Source organism: Podarcis cretensis, assembly GCF_951804945.1.
Source record: "Podarcis cretensis genome assembly, chromosome: 4".
In the NCBI taxonomy this organism is placed as follows: Eukaryota; Metazoa; Chordata; class Lepidosauria; order Squamata; family Lacertidae; genus Podarcis; species Podarcis cretensis.
The window spans coordinates 72,505,446-72,526,741 of NC_137173.1; positions in this window are offsets into that span (position 1 = coordinate 72,505,446).

The following is a 21,296-nucleotide window of genomic DNA, read 5'->3' on the forward strand; positions in this document are numbered from 1 at the left end:
ATTATTAATAATATTATTAGAATTTCTATACTGTCCTATACCCAGAGTTCTCAGGGTGGTTCACAGAACAAAATCAAAATATAAAACCACGAAATATATAATCAAAATAAAAACAAGAACCCAATAAACCCCCCCCCCAAAAAAAACACATTTTAAAAGGGCAATTAGCTCTATATGGATTCTTATTATGAAGACTAAGAACAATAGCACTTTAAAAGACTGCATGATTAAAGCTGGCTCCATACTTCAATATCATATTAAATTGGAGTCTTGGGCAATCTCTTACCAGAGAGTCAGGAAATCCATTAACATCGACCATGCATTTCAAAGCAGATCTTTCGATTCAAACAGCTGCGCATAATGTGGCATCCAGAACTTGCAGTGGTCATCTGAGTACTCCACTATGTGGCAATTGCCCAATTCCACTCCCTCCACAACACAGTGATTCTAATTATCATTTCAAAGGATTTGCAGAAGAATACTGCTAAATTAGATACTGGCCTTGTTTGCACATAACAAGTTAAAAAACAACAACAAGTTAATATGTTGTCTCACAGAGCATCAGACAAACCACAGTTTCTTTTGCCAAAGTTTGGTTTGTTCTCCATCTGCTCTTGCTTCCTGCATTTTTAATTTAGTGAGGATGCTCAAACAAGCCATAGTCAGGGAAGGATGATTGATTTGCAGGTAATGCCAAACCATACTTAAACCAATCGCTCAAACACCACCAACAAAACATGGTTTCAGACTGGTTTGCTGACAGTAAACATCCTATGATGCTATGCAGGTGTTAGTTTATTCATTCAAAAACAAGGCTACCCACTTTTAATAGGAGAAACTGAAACATTACAAAATAGTAAATGTGTTTTGAGTACTCCATAACTCCATCAGGCCAGCTGTTAAGCAAAGCAGAAAGGGCAGGGAAAACATATGCTTAGTGTTGAAACATTTAGGGCTAATCCACACTTACTTTTTAGCCCACATTTTATAGGCACAGGCCTGCACTTTAAAGTTCTATGTACCCCCCCCCCAACCCACTCTTTAACGTTGAATCAGAGCAAATGGCAATTTGAGTTCTCTACAAATTGCCCCTTGATCCGATTCAGCAGTAAAGAAGGGTTTTTTGTGGGGAAAGTGCTGAGGCAAATGATAAAAATAAATAAAAGCACTCAGATACAGAGCTTTAAAGCATGTACCTGTGCCTAGAAACATAGCATAAAGGGAAGTCTGGATGAGCCCTAAGTCATGGTCTTAAGATGGAGAGAGGATGCTTCAGTTAGGCTTTACTACATGCAACTGTTCTCTAAGAAGATCTGGAAGACTGGAGGGGGGGACCTCTGTCTTTCCCCACCCCCGATGAGAGCAGGCTTGTTCATACAGAGAAGCTGTTGTAAGTATGCAGGGACCCACCACATATAATATGAGACAATCATACAGCAAATAGCATAAATACCTAAGAGAAAGATATCTGTTTTCAATCATAAGGAACCGTTTCGCCTCCCACAGAACAAAATGGCATATCATATCTTCTTCAATCAATCGCAGTTAATTTGTAACACTTGAAGGTGAAAGCTGTCTTCGGGCTAAATTTACACAGAATTACTTGACTGCAACATGTGAGTTGCAAATCCCTGTGGAACTTGTCAAAGAGATTAATTATCTGGAGACATTGTGAAGACACAAGGTAACTTGCAGAAAGCGAAAGAAGAGAAATAAATGCCTATGTTAAAAAAAAAAAGGAGGGGGTTTCTTTTTCTGAAGTAGCAGTTTGAGGTTCAGTGAGACTTCAGGGTGGGGGTGGGGGGCCCTATTGAAAAGCATGAGAAACTGACCAGTTTTGGGGGAATAGTCAGGCACATACATGAGAGCAAAGCAGGGAAGCATGAATCTTCAACCAGTGTACACAAATATACTTAGAAGATTTGTATAAAGAAGGAACAGGGTCATGGAGCTGTAAAGGCAGGAGATTGGGGCATAAGTCCAAGGACCCACTCAGCTGTCAGAGGGCCCTCAAACACAATAGGGCTGGCTCACCACATATTGAGGTGAAGTAATACACTTTACCATCTAAAGTGCAATGCGAGACCACAAAGTATCTGAAAATATCTAACTGCACCACTGGGATAAAGTATGTACTTGATACAATTATTGTTGTCAAAACTGCTGCTGTCAACATAACAGCTAAGAGGGGGAAAGAAAAGAAGCTCAGAGCATGCACATACAATTATGCAATTCCATACCAATATAGATCCCCTTAGAGTTTTGCTTAACGGTTTCTCCAGAAATTCACAATAATGATCGGTTTCTATGGTTATAAAACAGATTTCCCTCCTGTCAGAAACTGTATGTCTATATTTAAAAAATATAAAATGAGTTTTTTCAACACAAGCAAATCTGACTTCCTATATTTTTGAGTACATGAAACATCAAGAAGGGATTATATGTTTTTAGTGATTTTTAAACAACAACAACAACAACAACAACAACAACATTTGTACAGTGGTACCTCTAGTTATGAACTTAATTTGTTCTGGAGGTCCATTCTTAACTTGAAACTGTTCTTAACCTGAGGCGAGCTTTCGCTAATGGGGCCTCTTGCTGCCACTGCGCCAACAACATACGATTTCCATTCTCATCCTGGGGCAAAGTTCTCAACTCGAGGTAACTCTTCCAGGTTAGCGGAGTTTGTAACCAGAAGCATTTGTAACCTGGGGCATTTGTAACTCGAGGTACTACTGTATATTATTTGAATGGCCCATTTCAGAATACTAAAATATTCTGAGTTCATGAAGATGTGAGAGACTCAAAACTACATACACAAATTCCCTCTGCAAACAATGATTTATTTATTTTAATAGAAACATCCAGATTTTAATTTACTAGCATTTCTGTTTCAAGAGAGAGAGAGAGATTTCTGTAAATTGAGCTGTCAACATTTTTGTACATCATTATGATTAAGACATCTCATGGGCTCTGAATGGGGAACCGTTTGAACTGCATGTTCTGCAGCTTTTGAATGGAATTATTAATCTTCTTTCCTTTGAATGGCCCGACCTCAAACCTACTGTATCCTCGTCAATTCTCATAAGCTTCCAAGACAAAAGAAACGTTAATCTAGATTCTGTACCCGGGTCATCTCGATACACTGAACACGCAATTACATTAAATCACCACCGCAGAGCTAACAGCAATTGGAATGGCCAGCATGTGAATAAATGCTCATTTCCCTCATTACTGGAGTTCCTTGGGAAGTACTGTAAAGTGCCACATACAACAAAGGAGCACTTGGCCTCGTGAACTTATGCTGTATGTCCTGCTGTTACATTACTCATTGTATTTTGATTCAGATAAAGCGGTTCTTGCTGAGCGGAGGGCTTGGGTACAATAAAAGGTTGAACCGTGAGGCAGGAATGCTCGCGTTGGCCTGTGCTTGCGTGTTGATCTGCCACCCATGTACCATCTGTAAGGTAATTGTACAGATTTAAGAGGCATAAGCGGTCTTGCAAAGCATTTAAAAGTTTCTATGTGACCTACAGCATGATTCATACATTAGCTTGAAAGGAAAATAGAAATTTAAGGGCCGTATAGTGAATTCAATTAAGAGCATTGCTATAAGGATGATGTATTCCTGGTGATTCACACATATATGCAGGAGGAGTGAGGTGCAAACAAGTAACATGATCCCTTGTTACATCCAGTTGTGGAAGAAAACCTTTCTTGTGGCTTGCTTTGTTGGAAAGAGATGGAAAACTCCCACTTTGGTAGATGTTTTAAAAGTTGCTGGGATCTATTCCTTTTCCAACCTCCTCATGACCTGTTTAGGAGCTTCCCAGAGGGATCCAGTTTCCACTGTGGGAAATGGGATGCTGAGCTAGATGAGTTGTGGTTTGATCCAATGGGACTCTTGCCCCCAGACCCCTGAAGAAGACTCAACAGCCAGCAAACTGGTGGAATGATTATGTTTACTGAAATGTAAGATCTGCAAATCAAGAACCAATTAATAAGTGTGGGCAGATGAGTTAATTTATTGTAATTCAAAGGGCAAGCACACAAGACATTTCCCATGAGCCTATAAAGCTGTAGTAGGCTGGTGAAATGTGGCCAGCAGATACCCTACAGATCCCTATCAGGGAGCCAGGATTGGACACGGGTTCACCTGATGAGACACCTGTGTTTCTGTGCCATGCTGGTGGAAGAAAGAGGCCATAGGTCTCTGAAAATCTGAATGGAATTTCCCACAGCTTTAAAAGGAAAGAGGGACTGTGAAATTATTAGTTTCGTTTTGGATGATTTGCCCTCAGACTAATGGTGTAATCATAGCCTATTCTTATAACATCCAAGACCAAAGAAACATATCGAGTCCTGTCGTAAATTTGTGTTATTTATGCTATGTCCTCAACTAGCACAGACTGTTTCAATAAACAGGTTGCCAAGACCTGCTCAAAGATTCTTCAGTTTTTGTTTCTTCTACACATTGGTATTGACCTCCATTCCCTCCCCCCCCCCGTAAATGTCTTTTAGGAACAAATAGTCCCTTTTAGGAGGAAGGAGGGGGAACAAACTGACAGGCCTGCCAAAACCAACAACTAGCCTAAGTCAGAGTGAGCCACCGATTGTCAAGCTCCCGCAGGCTTTGCTGACTTGGAATATTTGTATGGCATCCTTTCCTCCTGCTTTTAAAGTAATCTGAGCTATAGGACGGGAATCTTAACCACAAAGATGACAAGACAAGACATGCTTTGAAACCACCCGGAGAATTACGGCTGCCATAAGACTGCTTAATGGCAGACTCAGATGAGTGGCCAAGTTCTCTGCAGTTCTGGAGTCAGTGAAATTATCCAGACATAAATTAGCACAGGATATGCCAAAAGGTAATATTTAATACGAAGTTGATAAACAGGACACCACACCTTAGGGAGGAACAATCTCAAACAAGGACAAACTTACGCTGTGAAAAACAGCTACCTGGAGAGTGGAGGAGCCCTTTCAGACATCATATTTAATTACTCCTACTGAGAAAACGTGATATTTACCCTTATCATTGCATCATCACTTTAACTCATGGGGTACACCCTGTGCTCAGCGTAACCATGTGGCACACCTATCTCTTCTGCTGCTGAGCCTTCTGGCCTCATCTTGCAATGACATTCCACACACACTTTCTGTCTCTACCTGTGGTTGGGTGTGTAACTGTCAACTGAGGATAACTCTTTGTGTATCCTTGTTTCAGACTAACAATCTGCATCTCTGGAATTTGTCACCGTGCAAATGGTACTGGTGTTCAGTCATGTTTCTGCCTAATGTGTCATATACTTTGATCTCTATACATTTAGAAGGAGCCAATTCCTTCACCATTTCCTGCTGTAACAATGAATAAAAAGTCTCTCTCATAGACCAAAAGCAAATACATAATAATACGCACTTTTAGTAAACCTGAGGGCAGGGTCATTGAGAGGGTTTCTTGCTGAATGTCCTACAAGTCCATTTGGAAGTTCATCATATCCAGAACAACATCATTTTGCAGAGATAGTAGAAATGCTTTTTATTTCCATTGGATGTCTACAACTATTCCCTCTTCCCCCTCTCTCTTTCTCCCCATTGTCTATGACAATCGGGTCTCATACCAAATGTAAACAACCTGTGAAGAAAGACTCTGTAAATTGAAAGAGGAGACACTATATGTACTTTCCCTTGTTTATTTGTTTGTTTTGCATTACAATAAATTCTTTAATAAAAACTAATTTTAAAAAACTAGCTAATGACCCAATAGGAAATTATTCTCCATATCTATTTTTAATATTCTAATTTTATCTCTCTATTTTTTCCACAAATAGGATACTGTTCTGAGTCTTCAAGATAGACTGATTCTATTATTATTATTATTATTATTATTATTATTATTATTATTATTAGCTTTCACTGTTGGTGTCATTATGCATTGTATACAATGTATGCAAAGAACAGAACACCTTCTAACATCATCTAACATACCATCTAATAAACATCATGCCTACGGAAGACATGTATTACCACTACACATGCAAGCTCAGTGCTTTCCTTCTAAAACTTTCACGAATGAAGAAGATTAATGAGGCTGTGTCAGGCACATGGAGAAGCATGGCTGCAATTATATGGTCTAAGCATAAGTAATAAATGGATGGTTTGATCATATGGATAGTGCAAATTATGTGGGTACTTCTGACACCAGTTGCAGTAACCCCAACAGACAGTAGGATGGAGACATGATGAGAAGTATTTGTATGAATTAGGCTACTCACCCTGTCAAAATGTTCATATCTTCCGCACCATTTGAAAAACTTGTCTCTTTGCATAGGGGTTCCCAGATCACTGAGGTCAGCTTTTAATGGATCTGTATTCAACAATGTGGTTTTATATTTTATGATGTTGTTGCTTTGTTTTTTATCTTGCACTGTTGCCATTTGATTACTCTTTTTGTAAACTGCTTTAAGATTTTTTAATGCAAATGCCTTTTTAAAAAGTTAGCTGGTCAAGGGTAACAGAAGATTTTAACAATGTCAGTGTAGGCATTGGCCAAGTCTGCTTTTTATTACAATGCTTTTAGTGCCAGAGCAAGAGTCCAGCTCACAGTTAGAGCAAATGGGAAACATATGAATCACTCATTGCGTTTGGCACTGCTTTATGAATTGCACTACTGTATATGGCAGAGCTTGGTGTGTGTGATGACTAAGAATCAACACTACAGTTGTCAGAGCATATATAAAATAAAGGAACAACCCCCGCCCCCGCCCCCGGCAACAAAGCAATTCTGATACTCTCTGGGTATATTCACAAGTAACACTACAAACCCTTTAGTGTGAATTAGGAACACAGTTAATGCAAGATTAGAAGCACAAGAGAGGGATTTTCTCATTTTAAAAAACTTAATAGTCAATGCCAGTTTTAGATGCAGGCAATGCAAACATTCATTTAAGCACCACTTCTGAAAACAACTTTGAACTTCAATGGATTTCTTTATGCTGGCACTTCCCACAACCTCTGCCAACCACAAATCCCACCCTCCAACCCAATCTACTTATATGTAGTTTTTCTATCAATCTGTTATCAACCTGCCTTCAGTGACATGATACAAGTCATTTGTAGATCCGCATTTGTGTGTAATGTTGCTTAATCCTCCCCTGTTGACCGGTTAACCACAATGCTAGTCAAGGAGACATGGCTGTCAATGATCTGTTATACAAGCCTCCAGCTCATCTCTCTGCTGGACATCTTCTGATGTTGATTCTAACCTCCAATGAATCTTCAGGGTGCTTCTGAGATGCTCCCAGTCAAAGCAGAGAGAGATCGGAATGGGATGAGAGATTCTCAGGCTGAGGTCTCCCTGGGATGCTCAAAGCATTTTTAAGTTTATATTGTGGGCCTTCCTGTGTACTCACCATCCCCACAGAACAGCCCTGCTGTCAGCAAATTTGAAGTAGATGTTATTTTACTCTCTATGAAATCCTTTGTGCTCACCATCTATTTATTCTCATCTGAAAATTTCACCAGAGGTTTTCTTTGAAACTTGTTTGGATTTCTTCTACAGTAGCCCCCTGGAACTGATATCTCTTTAGGTGGTCAGTGTTTCAATGACATTGTTTCAATATCGCTCGGGGGGTGGTAAAATGTCACATAACTTGCATTCAGGATTTTATATTAGAGAAATCTTCCAGCAATTATATGATTATATCAGCATTTCCTTTTTATCAAACATATAACCAGTCAGTGTCCATATAGACTGAGGATCTATACTGAGTTCCACGTTAGTGAGCCCCACTCTAGAATAGTGTTAAACTCTTTGTGAAACTTCATGAAACTTACAAATGATCACAGAGACAGAAAAGGAACCTGAACTCATAAAATGAATTTTTATATGGGTTTTATGTCACTTCCTTAAATTTTGTTAACCTCAAAGCACAAAAATTTTATAACAGTACATAAATGGAAGCTTTTTGGAATGGGATGGTTTAGATATGAAAATGTCAAAATATGTAATCCAAGATGAAAATCTAATTTAGCTGCATTTCAGAATTGGACAATATTGTGAAGTGGTGGAAATGATTTTAAATGCCAAGACATTCCAATATAGTACCATAATTGCCTTATTTTTACAACTGTTTATCATTCAGCTCCATCTATTGATGAATTGTGTTGAGAAGTCAAAAGATTAGTAACATTTGTAAATAGTTAGTTTTCAATAAGTGAACTGCTTAGCAAGGGCTTCTTTTCACATGGATATCATATAGTGATAAGAAAAATATTATGCTTTCCTCCTAGCAAACAAATAGGGATACATTCTTTTATCAGTTAGTTTATGTTTTTCTGTTGCCTGAAGACTTATTTTTATTAGGTATTTGTGATTAGCATCTCATGTAAAGAGTCACTCAGCTAATTACTTTCAATATATTGCAGGTGTTATGAAACTTCAATTTTTATGCCAAGTTGGATTCTTTTTCTTTTCTTTTGCAAGTCTTGTACTTGAATATGTCAGCCTTGTAACATAAAATAAAGTTTCCTGCCTGCAGTTCTGATAACATATTTTTTTTCAGGACAAAACTATTTGTTAAGCATTTTAAAATATTTCAGCCCACTCTTCATCATAAGTCATCCCAGGACACTTACAATAACTCAAATAGAATAACTGGACTATTGTAACACAAACTGTGTGGGGCTTCCCTTGAGACTAGTCTGGAAGCTGAAGCTGGTGCAGAACACTGTTGCATCTGTATATATTGCACTAGTGCTAAATGAATTGCATTGACTGCAAATTAGCTACTGGATCAAGTTCTTGTTATTAACATGTAAAAACCTGAAAGACCACTTCCCCATATACAGGCCTATTTGGCCACTTAGATGATCAGTGAGAACCTTCTTGTTGACACTGTCCTGCAATTTTTCCCAAGGTGTTTTTCCATTTTCCATGGTTACCCCTGTAGTCATGCTACAATTCATAAGACAGCATTAGTTATCTGTTTTAGTCACTCCTGAAATCATATATTTTTACCCAAATCTTTCCTGACCCTCTATGTTTTTTAAAACATATATTTAATATTTGTGTACCTTTGCTATTTCATTTCACTACTGATACTGTATCTTTAGAAGCTACTTAATGATTGTACATCATGTTCTTTGTTTAATAAAAAACAGTCATCATGGAAATTCATCAGCATTTTGTTGTGAATTTGCCCTAGTATTGAATTATTTAAAAACTGCATATTGGTAGCCATTTTTGCCTAATGTGCAGAGTTTTGCAAAGACTCTCCTCCTGCAAAAGAGGGGAGTGGTTGTGGGCGGGAGCCGGTCTCCGCCTCAAGCAGGGGGCATTAGCCCCCTGGCTCCCACTCACCTGGCTGGCACACCATGCCCATGGGCAGGCACCCAACCAGGTTCCTTCGAAGGGGCTGCTGCTCCAGCCACGCGGCCTCACTCTTCGTCGTCCTGTTGCGAGTCACACACCCTCCACTCCCTTAGAGCTCAGTGTTTCAGTTTTTCTCTTGGCCTTGCTATGGACCTTAGGTTGGTCGCGCTGGTTGTCCGGGGGGCCTGGTAGGAATTTTTCCATTAGGCATTAGGCTTTGTGTTTTTTTCGCCTACCTCGTAGCAATCATCACAACTTTTGTGGTATTGGTGGGTAGGTTAGGCATTGGAATAATGTGTTGTGGTGTGTGGAAGGGCTAGGTGTGGCCATCGCCTACGCCTTCAATTTTGGGGTATTCCGTTAAAGGAATCCGGCGGTCATGTATTCTGTCTGATGCCTGCGTGGCGGGAGGCCATGGCACGACCCTCAGTGACATCAGGGGAGAGCTTATAGTTGGATTAGCGTCAACAGGCTCCACCTACTGGTGAATAACCCCCCCTTTTTGACTCAGCCCTCTCCGAGTGGGTGGAGTCAAGTGACATGATCCAATGCCTAAGCCAATACCTTTTCACTTGCTGTAATCAAGAAAGTTGTGGCCTTTTCTTGCCCATTAACCTTATATCACATGTCCGTGTGTCTTCATTCCACTATGTGGGGATCGGGTCCTCGAACCACAAAGCAATTTCCTCTCAAAGAATGCATCTTTGTATATTCTTTCCACCAATACATGCATTTCTGTAGACATTAGTCCAGTAAAATTCAGAGAAGTGTGCATTTTGAAGAATGCCTGTGGTCTGGCTGTATATTGTTTCAGAAAGTGTAGATTAAGGAAGTTCTCATTACTGAACTGAATTTCTCCCGTGTGGGTATTTTTCTTTCCATTCAACCTTTATCTAGTACAGTACAGCCTCCCCAGCTATCCTTACTTCCTGAAGTGAAAACAACACACGGGAGCAGTTTTCTCATGATGTTACATCTTGAGAAACCGGGAAGGCTGGCTACCAAGTGCTTGAGATGGGTGTGACCACTGATTTTGTTTTTTCAGGGAAGTTCTTCCTTTTACCTGTTTTCCTTTTCTTTCATTCATTAGTAAAAGGACTAATCATCATCATCATCATCATCTAGACAGCCTCCCCAGCTGCCACAAAAGGGATGCTCACTTGATCATCTTGAAAGAAAACATACACACAATGTGTAACCCACCTATTGGCACAGACTTTCACCAAACAATTTTCCTCCTCTTTGAAAACTTTTCAATGCAATTTATTTTCTCATGACATGATACAAGAGGGTCAACAAATGTTCAGTACAGCACTAGTATCCCAATTCAAAATACGGAAGATGCTGGAAACTGTGAGTCCCCAGCCAAAACCAATCCTTAAAAAAAACAACACCCTATATCCTTCTCATGAAAACATTAGTTTAATGATCAAAAGATCACCACAGAGGCACAAGTCACTTCAGCCCCATTGGTGATTGTGCCTTGAATACTATTTTGTTTTATCACACAACCACTGCATACAGATGCTTTTAAAAGCCTTTGATATAGTTCCAAACACAGATGTTATCTGCTTGCCTGGGAAAGGTTTTACCATGCCAGCTATAAAATAAAATGCAGTCACTATTTCTTTTTTTAAGCATAGCACACAAAATAAATGAAACAATCATCAATTCTGGCAGGCACTGCCGAAACAGGGTTTTTTAAAAAGATATCTTTGATGTTGAAAACAAATAAGCATGTGCCCATTCTCTGTTGTTGTCATCTTCACCATTCCTTCCCAACCTATATTTGATGCTAGGGACAAGTCATGACACTGACAACACATGCAAGACTTTCTTAGCCATCTTTTAAAACTTCTTGCCTTCTCTTCAGGTTTCTTTTTTTCCTGTAAGACATTGTAGTTTATAAAGAAGCATATTTCAAAAGTTTGTGATTCACTTCACTTGCAAACAGTTTAAAAAAGCAAAACAAAAACCTGTTGTTGCTCCCCTGGAGCTTTTTAGATGCCATCTAAGTTTCCTAAATAAGTAAAATGCTGAGGCTCAGTTCATGCATGCACCCTGCCTAAACCAAAGGCAGGGACTCTCCAGCCTGGAGGCCAAATGTAGCCACCCAGGTCTCTCTATCTGGCCCAAGTCACACTCTTCTTCGGTGCTTTTGCATGGTTGGAATGTGTCCTAGAACTCTGGCCATGCCTCTCGCTTGCATGGATGGAAGGGTGTGACATGGATATGTGCAGGTGTGCAGACACTCATGATACAAAGGTAAAAGCATTGCTCAACCCACTTTTGCTTTTGCCCTGACTATCACTAGCATGTGGTCTCTGGAATGTGGCTCAGCAGGGAATGTGACTCACAGGCTAAAAAAAGGTGTTCGCAAGGTCACTTAAATAACTCAGATGGAGTCCAGAGAGAAAAGAATTGATAACACTTTACATAGCAAACAGAATAAAAACCGTGTAAAATTTGAGGGGAAAGGAACAGAGAAATTTCTCTTTCTTGCTTTACGCCTTTTACAAAGTAGAGTGACATTAAACCATGCGTACAGAGGAGAAACTCCTTCCGAACTACACAACCAATCAGGACACATGCTGCTTCAGCAAACAACATGCCATTCTGCCTGGTTGCTAAGCAAGGCCTCCATCACTGGTTAGCTGACTTACTGAAAGCAGAATGAACCTTTAATTAACCAACTGAATTATCCCTGGTATTGCACTTTGAAAAGGGGTTCCCCATCCCTAGCCTAAACTGAAATGCAGCAACATAGAGTTCTACATATTAAGTTGTTTGTGTGATGTGGTGCCATATGCAGGTCAATGAACTATAAAGAGGTCTACACATTCTCCAAAAGAAGGGTTGCAGAAAGACCATCCTTGATACTTTATTTTACAATGGTTTTGTATTCTACAGCAATTTTCTATATAGAAAAATATCCTGGTCTCTCACTTCATAACAACCTTTCAATGTAGGCTTTGATGGATTTTATGCTCTTTTAGGCTTTAATTTAAATTGTCATCATAAGTTATAATCTCTAAAGTGAAACGAGACCTTAGAGATTTTACTCTGTTATCTCTCTTCGCTCCTGCTTCAGGTTCTTCTTTCTTTTATCAGTGCCAAGATTACTTGTCAAAATAAATCTTCCACTAGACCAAAACAAATTTTTAAAAGAGCATGGAAAGTATTATTTAGAAGGATCCTCCTTGGCGTACATTCAAGTCCTATTGCACAAAGAGAATTTTTATGCATTCGGTTGCTGCATAATTTATATTCATCAAGTTTCTATAACAAAAAGTGCAATATTTTCATTATGATGTATCGCTGGCCTGTAGCCCATAGCTGCATTTTTATAGTCTTTAGCTGAAAATTACAAACGTAGAAACCTCACAGTAAACAGACTTATAGTGCAATCCTATCTCCTCCCAGCACAGCACTACCCTGGGGAGAAAAACCATCTCCTCTCCCCTTAGCACATCACTGTAGTGGGAGCGGAAATGCAACAGAGACTGCAATTTTGTCCCCATCACAATGCAGTGCTAGGGCACTACTAGCATTTGAAAAGATCTTGAATGAGAGCCTGATTACTGATTGACTAATTCATCATAGGGATTTAGGTATTGCACATACAGTGACAGAGTTCCCAGGAGGCTTACAAATATAAAAATAAAACTACACCAGCAGGCTTTAGGAAAGCCAACAATTAGCTTCTCTCTCAGGTTGCAAAATTGGAATCAGCTTTTCCATTTTTGCTTGTAGCTAATAGCGCTGGAGGTTACAGTTTTTTCTCCAAAAGCATTTACCTACACAGAACAGGCTGTGGAGATCCTTCTCACAACGTTACTCAGAATATAATCTCAGAGGGATCATACTCAGAGCATTGTGTTTTTACACAATTAGTTTCTGGCGTAAGTTATATATTAACCCTTCTGCTGTTTCATTCTATTTGACAATTTCTGGTCTAGTTGGGGAATTGCTCTAGACATGCAACTATCATACTTTGGCTTCACCCCATCTCTACTACACTTGGAGCCCCTGAGAGCTAAAGACACAATGAAACTATGAATCTGGGATGTAGCCTTCCAAGAGGATAAAGCTCACACTGTGTGTTACTCAGCAGCTGGAAACCGTAGGAAAAACCCAGCTCCATCTTACTATTTCTATACCCCCCAAATCCCCAAATAGAGCAGCAGAACTTTTACTTTGGCCTACTTTAATGTCATACTATCTGTTCTATTGGAAGAGAGATATTCACACATCCTTTATAACTAGTGTGTCTGCTCTTGTCAATCAGGTATTGGAACAACGGATCATGCACTACTGTACTGCTTGTTTTAGAAGGACATTCACGCCTTATATATAACACCTATTTTAAGTAGATTTCCAGGCAGATCTGACCATTTTTACAGCTCCCTCCTTTTGTCAGATTCCAATCACAAAAACAATATTTGGCTGGCAAAATTGTGTGCTTCCTTCAGCAGTCATTCCCAGGAGCCAGTTGATTTACATCTCCTCACCAACCATACTAGCATTCAGCAACCTGTTCTAATGTGCAGCTAAGCAAACAAACAAACAAACAAACACACACACATACACATACACACACCGTAGCCTTTTGCTGTGCTGTTAATTTCTAATAGAATTCTGCTGCTCTGTAACTTGCAGATTTAAACTATTTGCAAGCTATTTGCAAGCTGCAACTATTCCCCCTGAAAATAGAGACATATATTTCATGCTTAGTCATTCCACTCTAGTTTCACATTCTATCTTCTCCAGAGAAGAACTAATCTTAGCTGTGTGAGAGGAGGCTAAATGCTTGAAAAAACTGGAAAGATCAGTAAATCCAAACTGTTGTTAAGCATGAAGGGCTGATTCTACACATCCCTCCCTGAAAATGAAAAAAATAAATGCTATGATTTGTGATATTTGCCAAGATATACATATATCAAATTGCATGGGTGCAAGGGCTTAACTCCAAAGGCCATCTGTTGCTTAAAAAAAGAAAGAAGAAGCTTTACTTTAGATTTTGAAATGCCTTTGGTCACAAGAAGGAATATACAGTAGAACAGAGTCAGCTAACCGACAATAAAGCAGGAGCTTCTCATGCGAACTTGAAAAGATAAATATTTGTGCTGTCCCTGCAATGAACACATGTGGTGATGTATAGGCAGCCCTTTGGGGGCTACACAAATAAAGCTTTAAGTGTGATTGAACTCTCTGGTGTATGGTTAGGACTTCCTGCCATTAAAACACAAGTATCTGAAAAGTTACCATTTCTCTCTCTGCTCATGAAAGGACCCATTTATAGCATTATCCTTTCCTATATGGAGAGGACAGATTGTGAGACCAGAACAAGAAGTTTTTCTCTGTTTCCACAGTCTGCTATATTATTTTTAAGGTTCATTCAAAACAACTGATGATTTCGGAACATACCAAACAGTATTATTTACAAAATGAGGAGCACACTAGTTGGTTTTAGTGAGCTATTTACACACAGAGTTAACCCTCCAAAGGACTCGTGACCCAACCAGGGCCTTTCACCCACTCAATCACAACTGTAACACAAAAGGAAGACCAATATAATCCGGCCCACCACATGGTCTGAGGGACGGTGGACCGACCCACAGCTGAAAAAGGTTGCTGACCCCTGTTTAAGACTAACCAATTCAGGCTGCAATCCTGTACAGTACATATTTATCAGGATTTTAATCTTAATGGAAGTCACTGGGGTTTACCTCTGAGTAATGTACAGTTTCTTTGGCATGAACCCACCCTAGGAATTCTGACAACAGCGACCCTTTCTGAACCAAGGTAAAGACACTTAAAAGCTAAACATTAACACATCTTAAAGGAGAAAGACGGGGAGAGAACCAGAACGGATGAGGTCGGCAGAAGCAACTGTGAGGGCAGAGGCCCTTTCTGAACCAAAGTGAGAACCATTCATTTAAGTGATACCTATTTGTAAAACTTCAGTGCTTAAGTATCCACAGCCACTTTGCAAAGGAGGAAGATGGGGACAAAATCAGAACAACCTGGCCACATTCCTGTTACTGCTCATTCACCATGACCCTGTGACCTTCTAGCAGTACCACTTGCTGTCACAGGCACCAGCCACCACTACAGTCATACCTCGGGTTACAGATGCTTCAGGTGACACGCCGAAACCAGGAAGTACTGGATCGGGTTACTTCTCGGTTTTGGTCTCACGCATGCACAGAAGCACTAAATCACGCTTTGTGCATGTGCAGAAGCGCCAAATCACAACCCGCATGTGCGCAGATGCGGCGCTGCGGGTTGCGAACGTGCCTCCCGCATGGATCACGTTTGCAACCCGAATGTCCACTGTACTTATGCAGTTTTATTAGCTCGCCCACTTTTCCAAAGTTTGCTAAGATAAATCCACTCATCTCTGGTGAAAGCCTTGGCATTGCAATCACTTCATCAGCAAAAAGTAATCAGGGAGATACTAAATGTATCCCTGTGATCAGGTTCCAAATGGGTCGTAGATTATTGGTATTTATAGTGTCTTACTGGCCCAGACTATCTCTGCAGGCAACTTGATTTAAGGGGGTACCTCTGGTGGGAAATAAAATAAGACACCTTCCTCTCTGCAGATCTGTGCTAAGTATTTTGGCTGAATCAGAGGAAACATCTGGATTAAAAACATAATTCCCAAATTAGATCACTACCAATCAGTAGTGAAGGACTGTGTTCTTTTCAGTGGCTTAATGACATAATCATTTCCAGCAAATCCTGCAAAGGAAGAATCTTGTTTCATATGAATGGAATGTCTTGCATTAATTCATTTTATTTGCATGTATTACTTTTCCCTGTCTAAGGTTTGGTTTGGACCAAAATCATAATTTGATGTGCATTGTATTGTAAGGACCACTTGAATAAACGACTGAAAGGATAAATCACTGATGGAGAACAGACTTTCAAAACAAGACTTCTAGCTATGTAGGCAACAGTTCACATCTAACTGAACACATGTGACTGAATGCTTATGCCTTCAAGAATAGGATATTTGTTTGATTCTTTCACATTTGTTGAAATTTAACAGTAAACATTGTCACAGGACCCTCGGTCACTAGAGATACTATTGTCCTTAATTACTCCTATACCTTCCTTAGTAGTTGCCTCCTGCGTAAGTGATCAGAGATCTGTCGGCCCAGAAGTTTTGATGGTTCTCTTTAGGTATATATGAGAAGTTTTCAACCTTTTTGAGTCCACGGCTCCCTTGACCAACTACATTCTTTCTGCAGCACCCCTGTGGGGCTCAGGAGTCCAGTTATGTCACCCCTTGCTTGAAGAGCTGGCAGCCACATACCCTTTCTCAAACACCCTCCCTTGTGGAGTGTTCCCTCAGCCTCCTCGCCTCTCCCCTCTCCTTGGAAGTCCTCTGGGCAGCCACTGCTGCTCCCCCTGATTTCTGAGTTGCCCCCCCCCGCCCCAAATAATGGTGCCTTCTTACATTGTCCCACAGGGGTCTGGGACTTGTCTGTCCTTTCCCTGTACCTTGAAATAAGGGGTTCGAGTACCTAATGAAGAAGGTCTCTTCCAAAGTCTCTGTTGGTACTTTACAGCAGTAACAAACAAATTAAAGAGCACCAGGTTTTTCTCTAAGCTCCAAACTTAGCTCAATTAGAAATTAGGGTGGAGCCAATATTGCTAGCTTTTTTAACCCTTGCACAAATCAGAATGTGGTTACTATTAAAGATCAGTTGATTTTGGTACACAGCAGTTGAATGCTGATATGGCTGAACACACGTTTTGTATAACTAAACATTTATCTGAAAATGACAATTTTTTTGGCAGTGAGGGAGACACTTTATCAGGTGGCCACATGGAAAGTTGAAGAGCACTTTGGATTAGTTCTGGTTGGAGCATTGACTAAATTATGTGTGTTAACCTGGCAAAATGGTCCAGGGAGGAACTACCTTTCTTTTCAAACATCCCTCGTAGTACAGATTATCATAATTAAATTCCGTTGCTGCCGGGCCAACTGAAAATGGTGTGTGCAAATTTGAAAGCAATGAACTGGATGCTTTCCAAGAAACTCAGGTGTTTTTTCTTCCTCCAGCATTGTATATACATGTCTGAAATAGATTGAATAGAACATGTTGACCTAGTAGGATAATGGTTACCAGACTAGTTACCCTGGGAACCTGCAAAAAAACCTGTTCTGTTTGGGGTCTACCTTCCAGTCTTACCCCTGAACTAGATATCACTTCACCTTTTAGACCTTTCTTGCAAATGGACATTCCACTGCTAGTCATCGTGCTTCATCTGGGTCCTGGGGCAGGAGTTCCCTATTCCTTTTCTATGGAAAGAGAGAAAGAGAAAGAGAAAGAGAGAGAGAGAGAGAGAGAGAGAGAGAGAGAGAGAGAAAGAAAGAAAGAAAGAAAGAAAGAAAGATGTGCATAAAATGCACATCTTTCTACAAATAACAGCAACAAATGTCTATATTAGAAGAAAGTTGCACTAACATGCCGAAGTATTTTTGTGAGGAGATGCAAAGTGATGTGGAAATGTGGACTACCAAATTTAAGTTTGCAAAAATGAGAAACTGTGAGAAGGCAAAGTGAGCAGATTCACCCATCCCTGGCTGGAAATGATGATAGATCATGTCCAACATTTGGAGGGCCAAAGATTAGCCACTCCAGTACAGATAATATTTTATATCATTTGCCAGTTTGCTGAATATTCACACACATGCCAACTTATGTGCATGGCCACACAGGCAAGCAGCTCACAGGCAGACCATGAGTGGAAACTGAGGTTTATCTCTGTGTTGCAACTTTCTCATGCCAGAGCATCAGACTTGATTCATGCAAAGAGGAAGGAAGGACTAGATGGGGATATTGTGGGTGACATTGACCTATAGTTCCATGTAATAGTTCACAAATATGCAGTGCTTTTTTCTGGGGGTGTGCAGGGGTACGCATACCCCAAAATATTTTGTGAATCTAAGTTTGGCCTCATTGAGGGACAGTATTTCAATATGAATAGGAAAATGAGAGTACCCCAAAACATTTTTTGAGAGAAAGCACTGCAGATATGTATGTGTGTGCATGTGTCACGAGAGGGGGGAATGCAGGCCCTCCATACATGAACTCTGCACTCATAATGGGTCTAATTTAGCCTTACTTTTTCTTCCTTGTTCTGAAGCAAGGCTTATAAAATAAGATGTTTGCAATGTCTGAATGGTGAGCATGAGAGATGTACATCTGGCAAAGTGTCCCCAAATCAGTTCATGCATCTCAAACCTATGCCTAAAGATTACTTGTTTCTTCAGATGTGTTTTGTGACATTTAGTAAAGTTTTAGGAAAAGTCTAATGTGCCTCTTGGCCTTGTGCCTGAATAAGATGTTCATGCTTTGGGGGCTTTCAAACAGATAAAAGCTGATGCAGATGAATGTAGCCCAAGACTATCATAAAGTGATTAGGGATTTATTTATATGAAACAAATTACTGTTCCCATGGTTGCCAAAAAAAAAAAATGAAGAGTAGTGGGATTAATTTTGTTTTTAATGTTGTAAGCATTGGTGATGGATTGCTGTGTGTGTGTTTTTAAAAAAACTTTGGCTAGTTGTAGGTTTGTATTTATCTTAGAGAAACTGACAATTGAATGATGATATTCTTCATATATCGATCTATCATCTATTGATCTATCGATCTATCGATCTATCTATCATCTACCTACACACACACACACACACACACAGAGAGAGAGAGAGAGAGAGAGAGAGAGAGAGAGAGAGAGGATCTAGTGTTCAAAACACTTCACCAGTTTCAACATACCAGTTTAAACATGCCTGTTCTTAATTTAGTAGTGGATATGCAACATACAGACATACAATTGTCACTGGGACATACAAATCTCAGTTAGTGATGTGAGGTGGAAGATTTTCCTAATTATTTTCCAGATTATTATTTTTTGCAGTGTCATTTTAATGCAAAAAACAACAATCTTTTTCACAAATTAACTGCAAATACAATATTGAGCAAGTTTAGGAGTTCAAACATTTTTAGCTTTGTTTATACAGGTGAAATAAACATGCTAAATTAGAGCACTCTCTGAAATTTTTCTGATTTGAATTTTTCTGAAAAATCCACATCACTAGTCTCATTCTGCTGAATGTTCTAAAATTAAATTCTAATCTGTTCTCTCCTGAAATATTTAGAACTATTTTTCATTGCTGGCATGCTTTAGTAAAAGAAATGAAAAAGTACTTGGCAATGATTTTCTTGAGTTCAACAAGGAATGCTGGACAACTCACATGATTAAGTGGGTCTGTAGAAAAAGCAGAGAATGAGAGGCTGAGGTGCAGTTTGACAACTGGCAAATAAGTTGTAATTTTTTCATTGTGCACTCAGCTAGTCTCTAAATTCATATATGTACTGCTTTGAACCACCACTACCAAGCTGGTAGTATTCTATAAAATCTTCAGCACCTATAGATTTCATAGCGCTATTTGCTGGGTAGGATTTCATAGATTTATAGGCATTATGGGTAAAGTAAGATGACAGGTGGCCACCAGGGATGGGAGATGAACTTGACTCCCATTCAAAAGTGCCACTGCCCATTGCTAAAATGCCATCCTGAGGATTGCAAGGGTGGTGGTGTATGGTATTGCTGTTGCCACTGCAGTCACAGAAGAAAAATACTGTGAAGTTGCGGCCATAGGAAGGGTCCCTCTGAAGTCTAGCACCAGCCCTGTCCATACTTAAATGAGTCAATGTGCATCTGCAACACAACCCTTTTATTTATTCCTGTTGCCTTGCATGCCAAGTGTTTGGGGAACAAATTACTCCCAAGCAGTTCCATTAGTACAGTATTGTCATTTTTCAGAATGTGATGTACTGAAGGAGAAATAATTGCGATGCATCCTGAACGCAGCACATCAAACAGCATTTACTGTTGAAAGACACTGACTAAGTGTGCCAGGTTTAAAAATGGTTCATCATTTAACACCAGTACGTTTTAAGAACATCGACTTAATTTGACCTGACATTCTTTGGTAATGAGAGCAGGGTGTATATTCTGGCATGGGTCCTATTAACAGTAACGGGATGAGCTTTAGCTACTGGAGCCAAGGAATTAAGCAAATCAATTTTGGTAAGTGGAACATTAACATCAGGGCCTGATTTTAAGATTTATTTGCTTTTTAGCAGTGTAAGTAATGGAAAATGGACTTGCAGAATGCTTCTTATGACAGGAGGAGGTGGCAGCAGACCTGGAGAAAGAGAGGCAGGACACAATCATGTCTCCAAAAACCAGACACTTTCATATAGGTGGGGTGAGATGTGTGCTTCAGAACCACAGACTCTTGTCTTTTGAGTGAGTGAGTATAATGCCCTAAGAGAAAATATTATGAAAATGATTTACAGGTGGTACATGACCCCAGTCAAACTTGCGAAGATTTATCATCTGCCCAATAATAAATGTTGGAAATGTAATGAGACTGAAGGCACCTTCTTTCACCTTTGGTGGACCTGCCCAAAGATTAAAGCCTTTTGGGAAATGATTTATAATGAAATTAAGAAGGTACTTAAATGTACTTTTCACAAGAAACCAGAGGCATTTCTCTTGGGCATGGTCGGCCAATTGGTGTCAAGGAAGGATAGGACTTTTTTTATGTATGCCACTACAGCAGCAAGGATCCTTCTAGCAAAGTATTGGAAGACACAAGAACTCCCCACACTGGAAGAATGGCAGACGAAAGTGATTGACTTTATGGGATTGGCAGAAATGACTGGCAGAATCCGCGACCAAGAGAAAGAGACGGTGGAGGAAGACTGGAAGAAGTTCAAAGCTTATCTTAAGAACTGTTACAATATTGATGAGTGCTAAAATGTCAAGGGGAAGGAAGATGCAGAATTACAGCTGAAAATGTTTGATGATTTAAGGTGAAATTGAGAA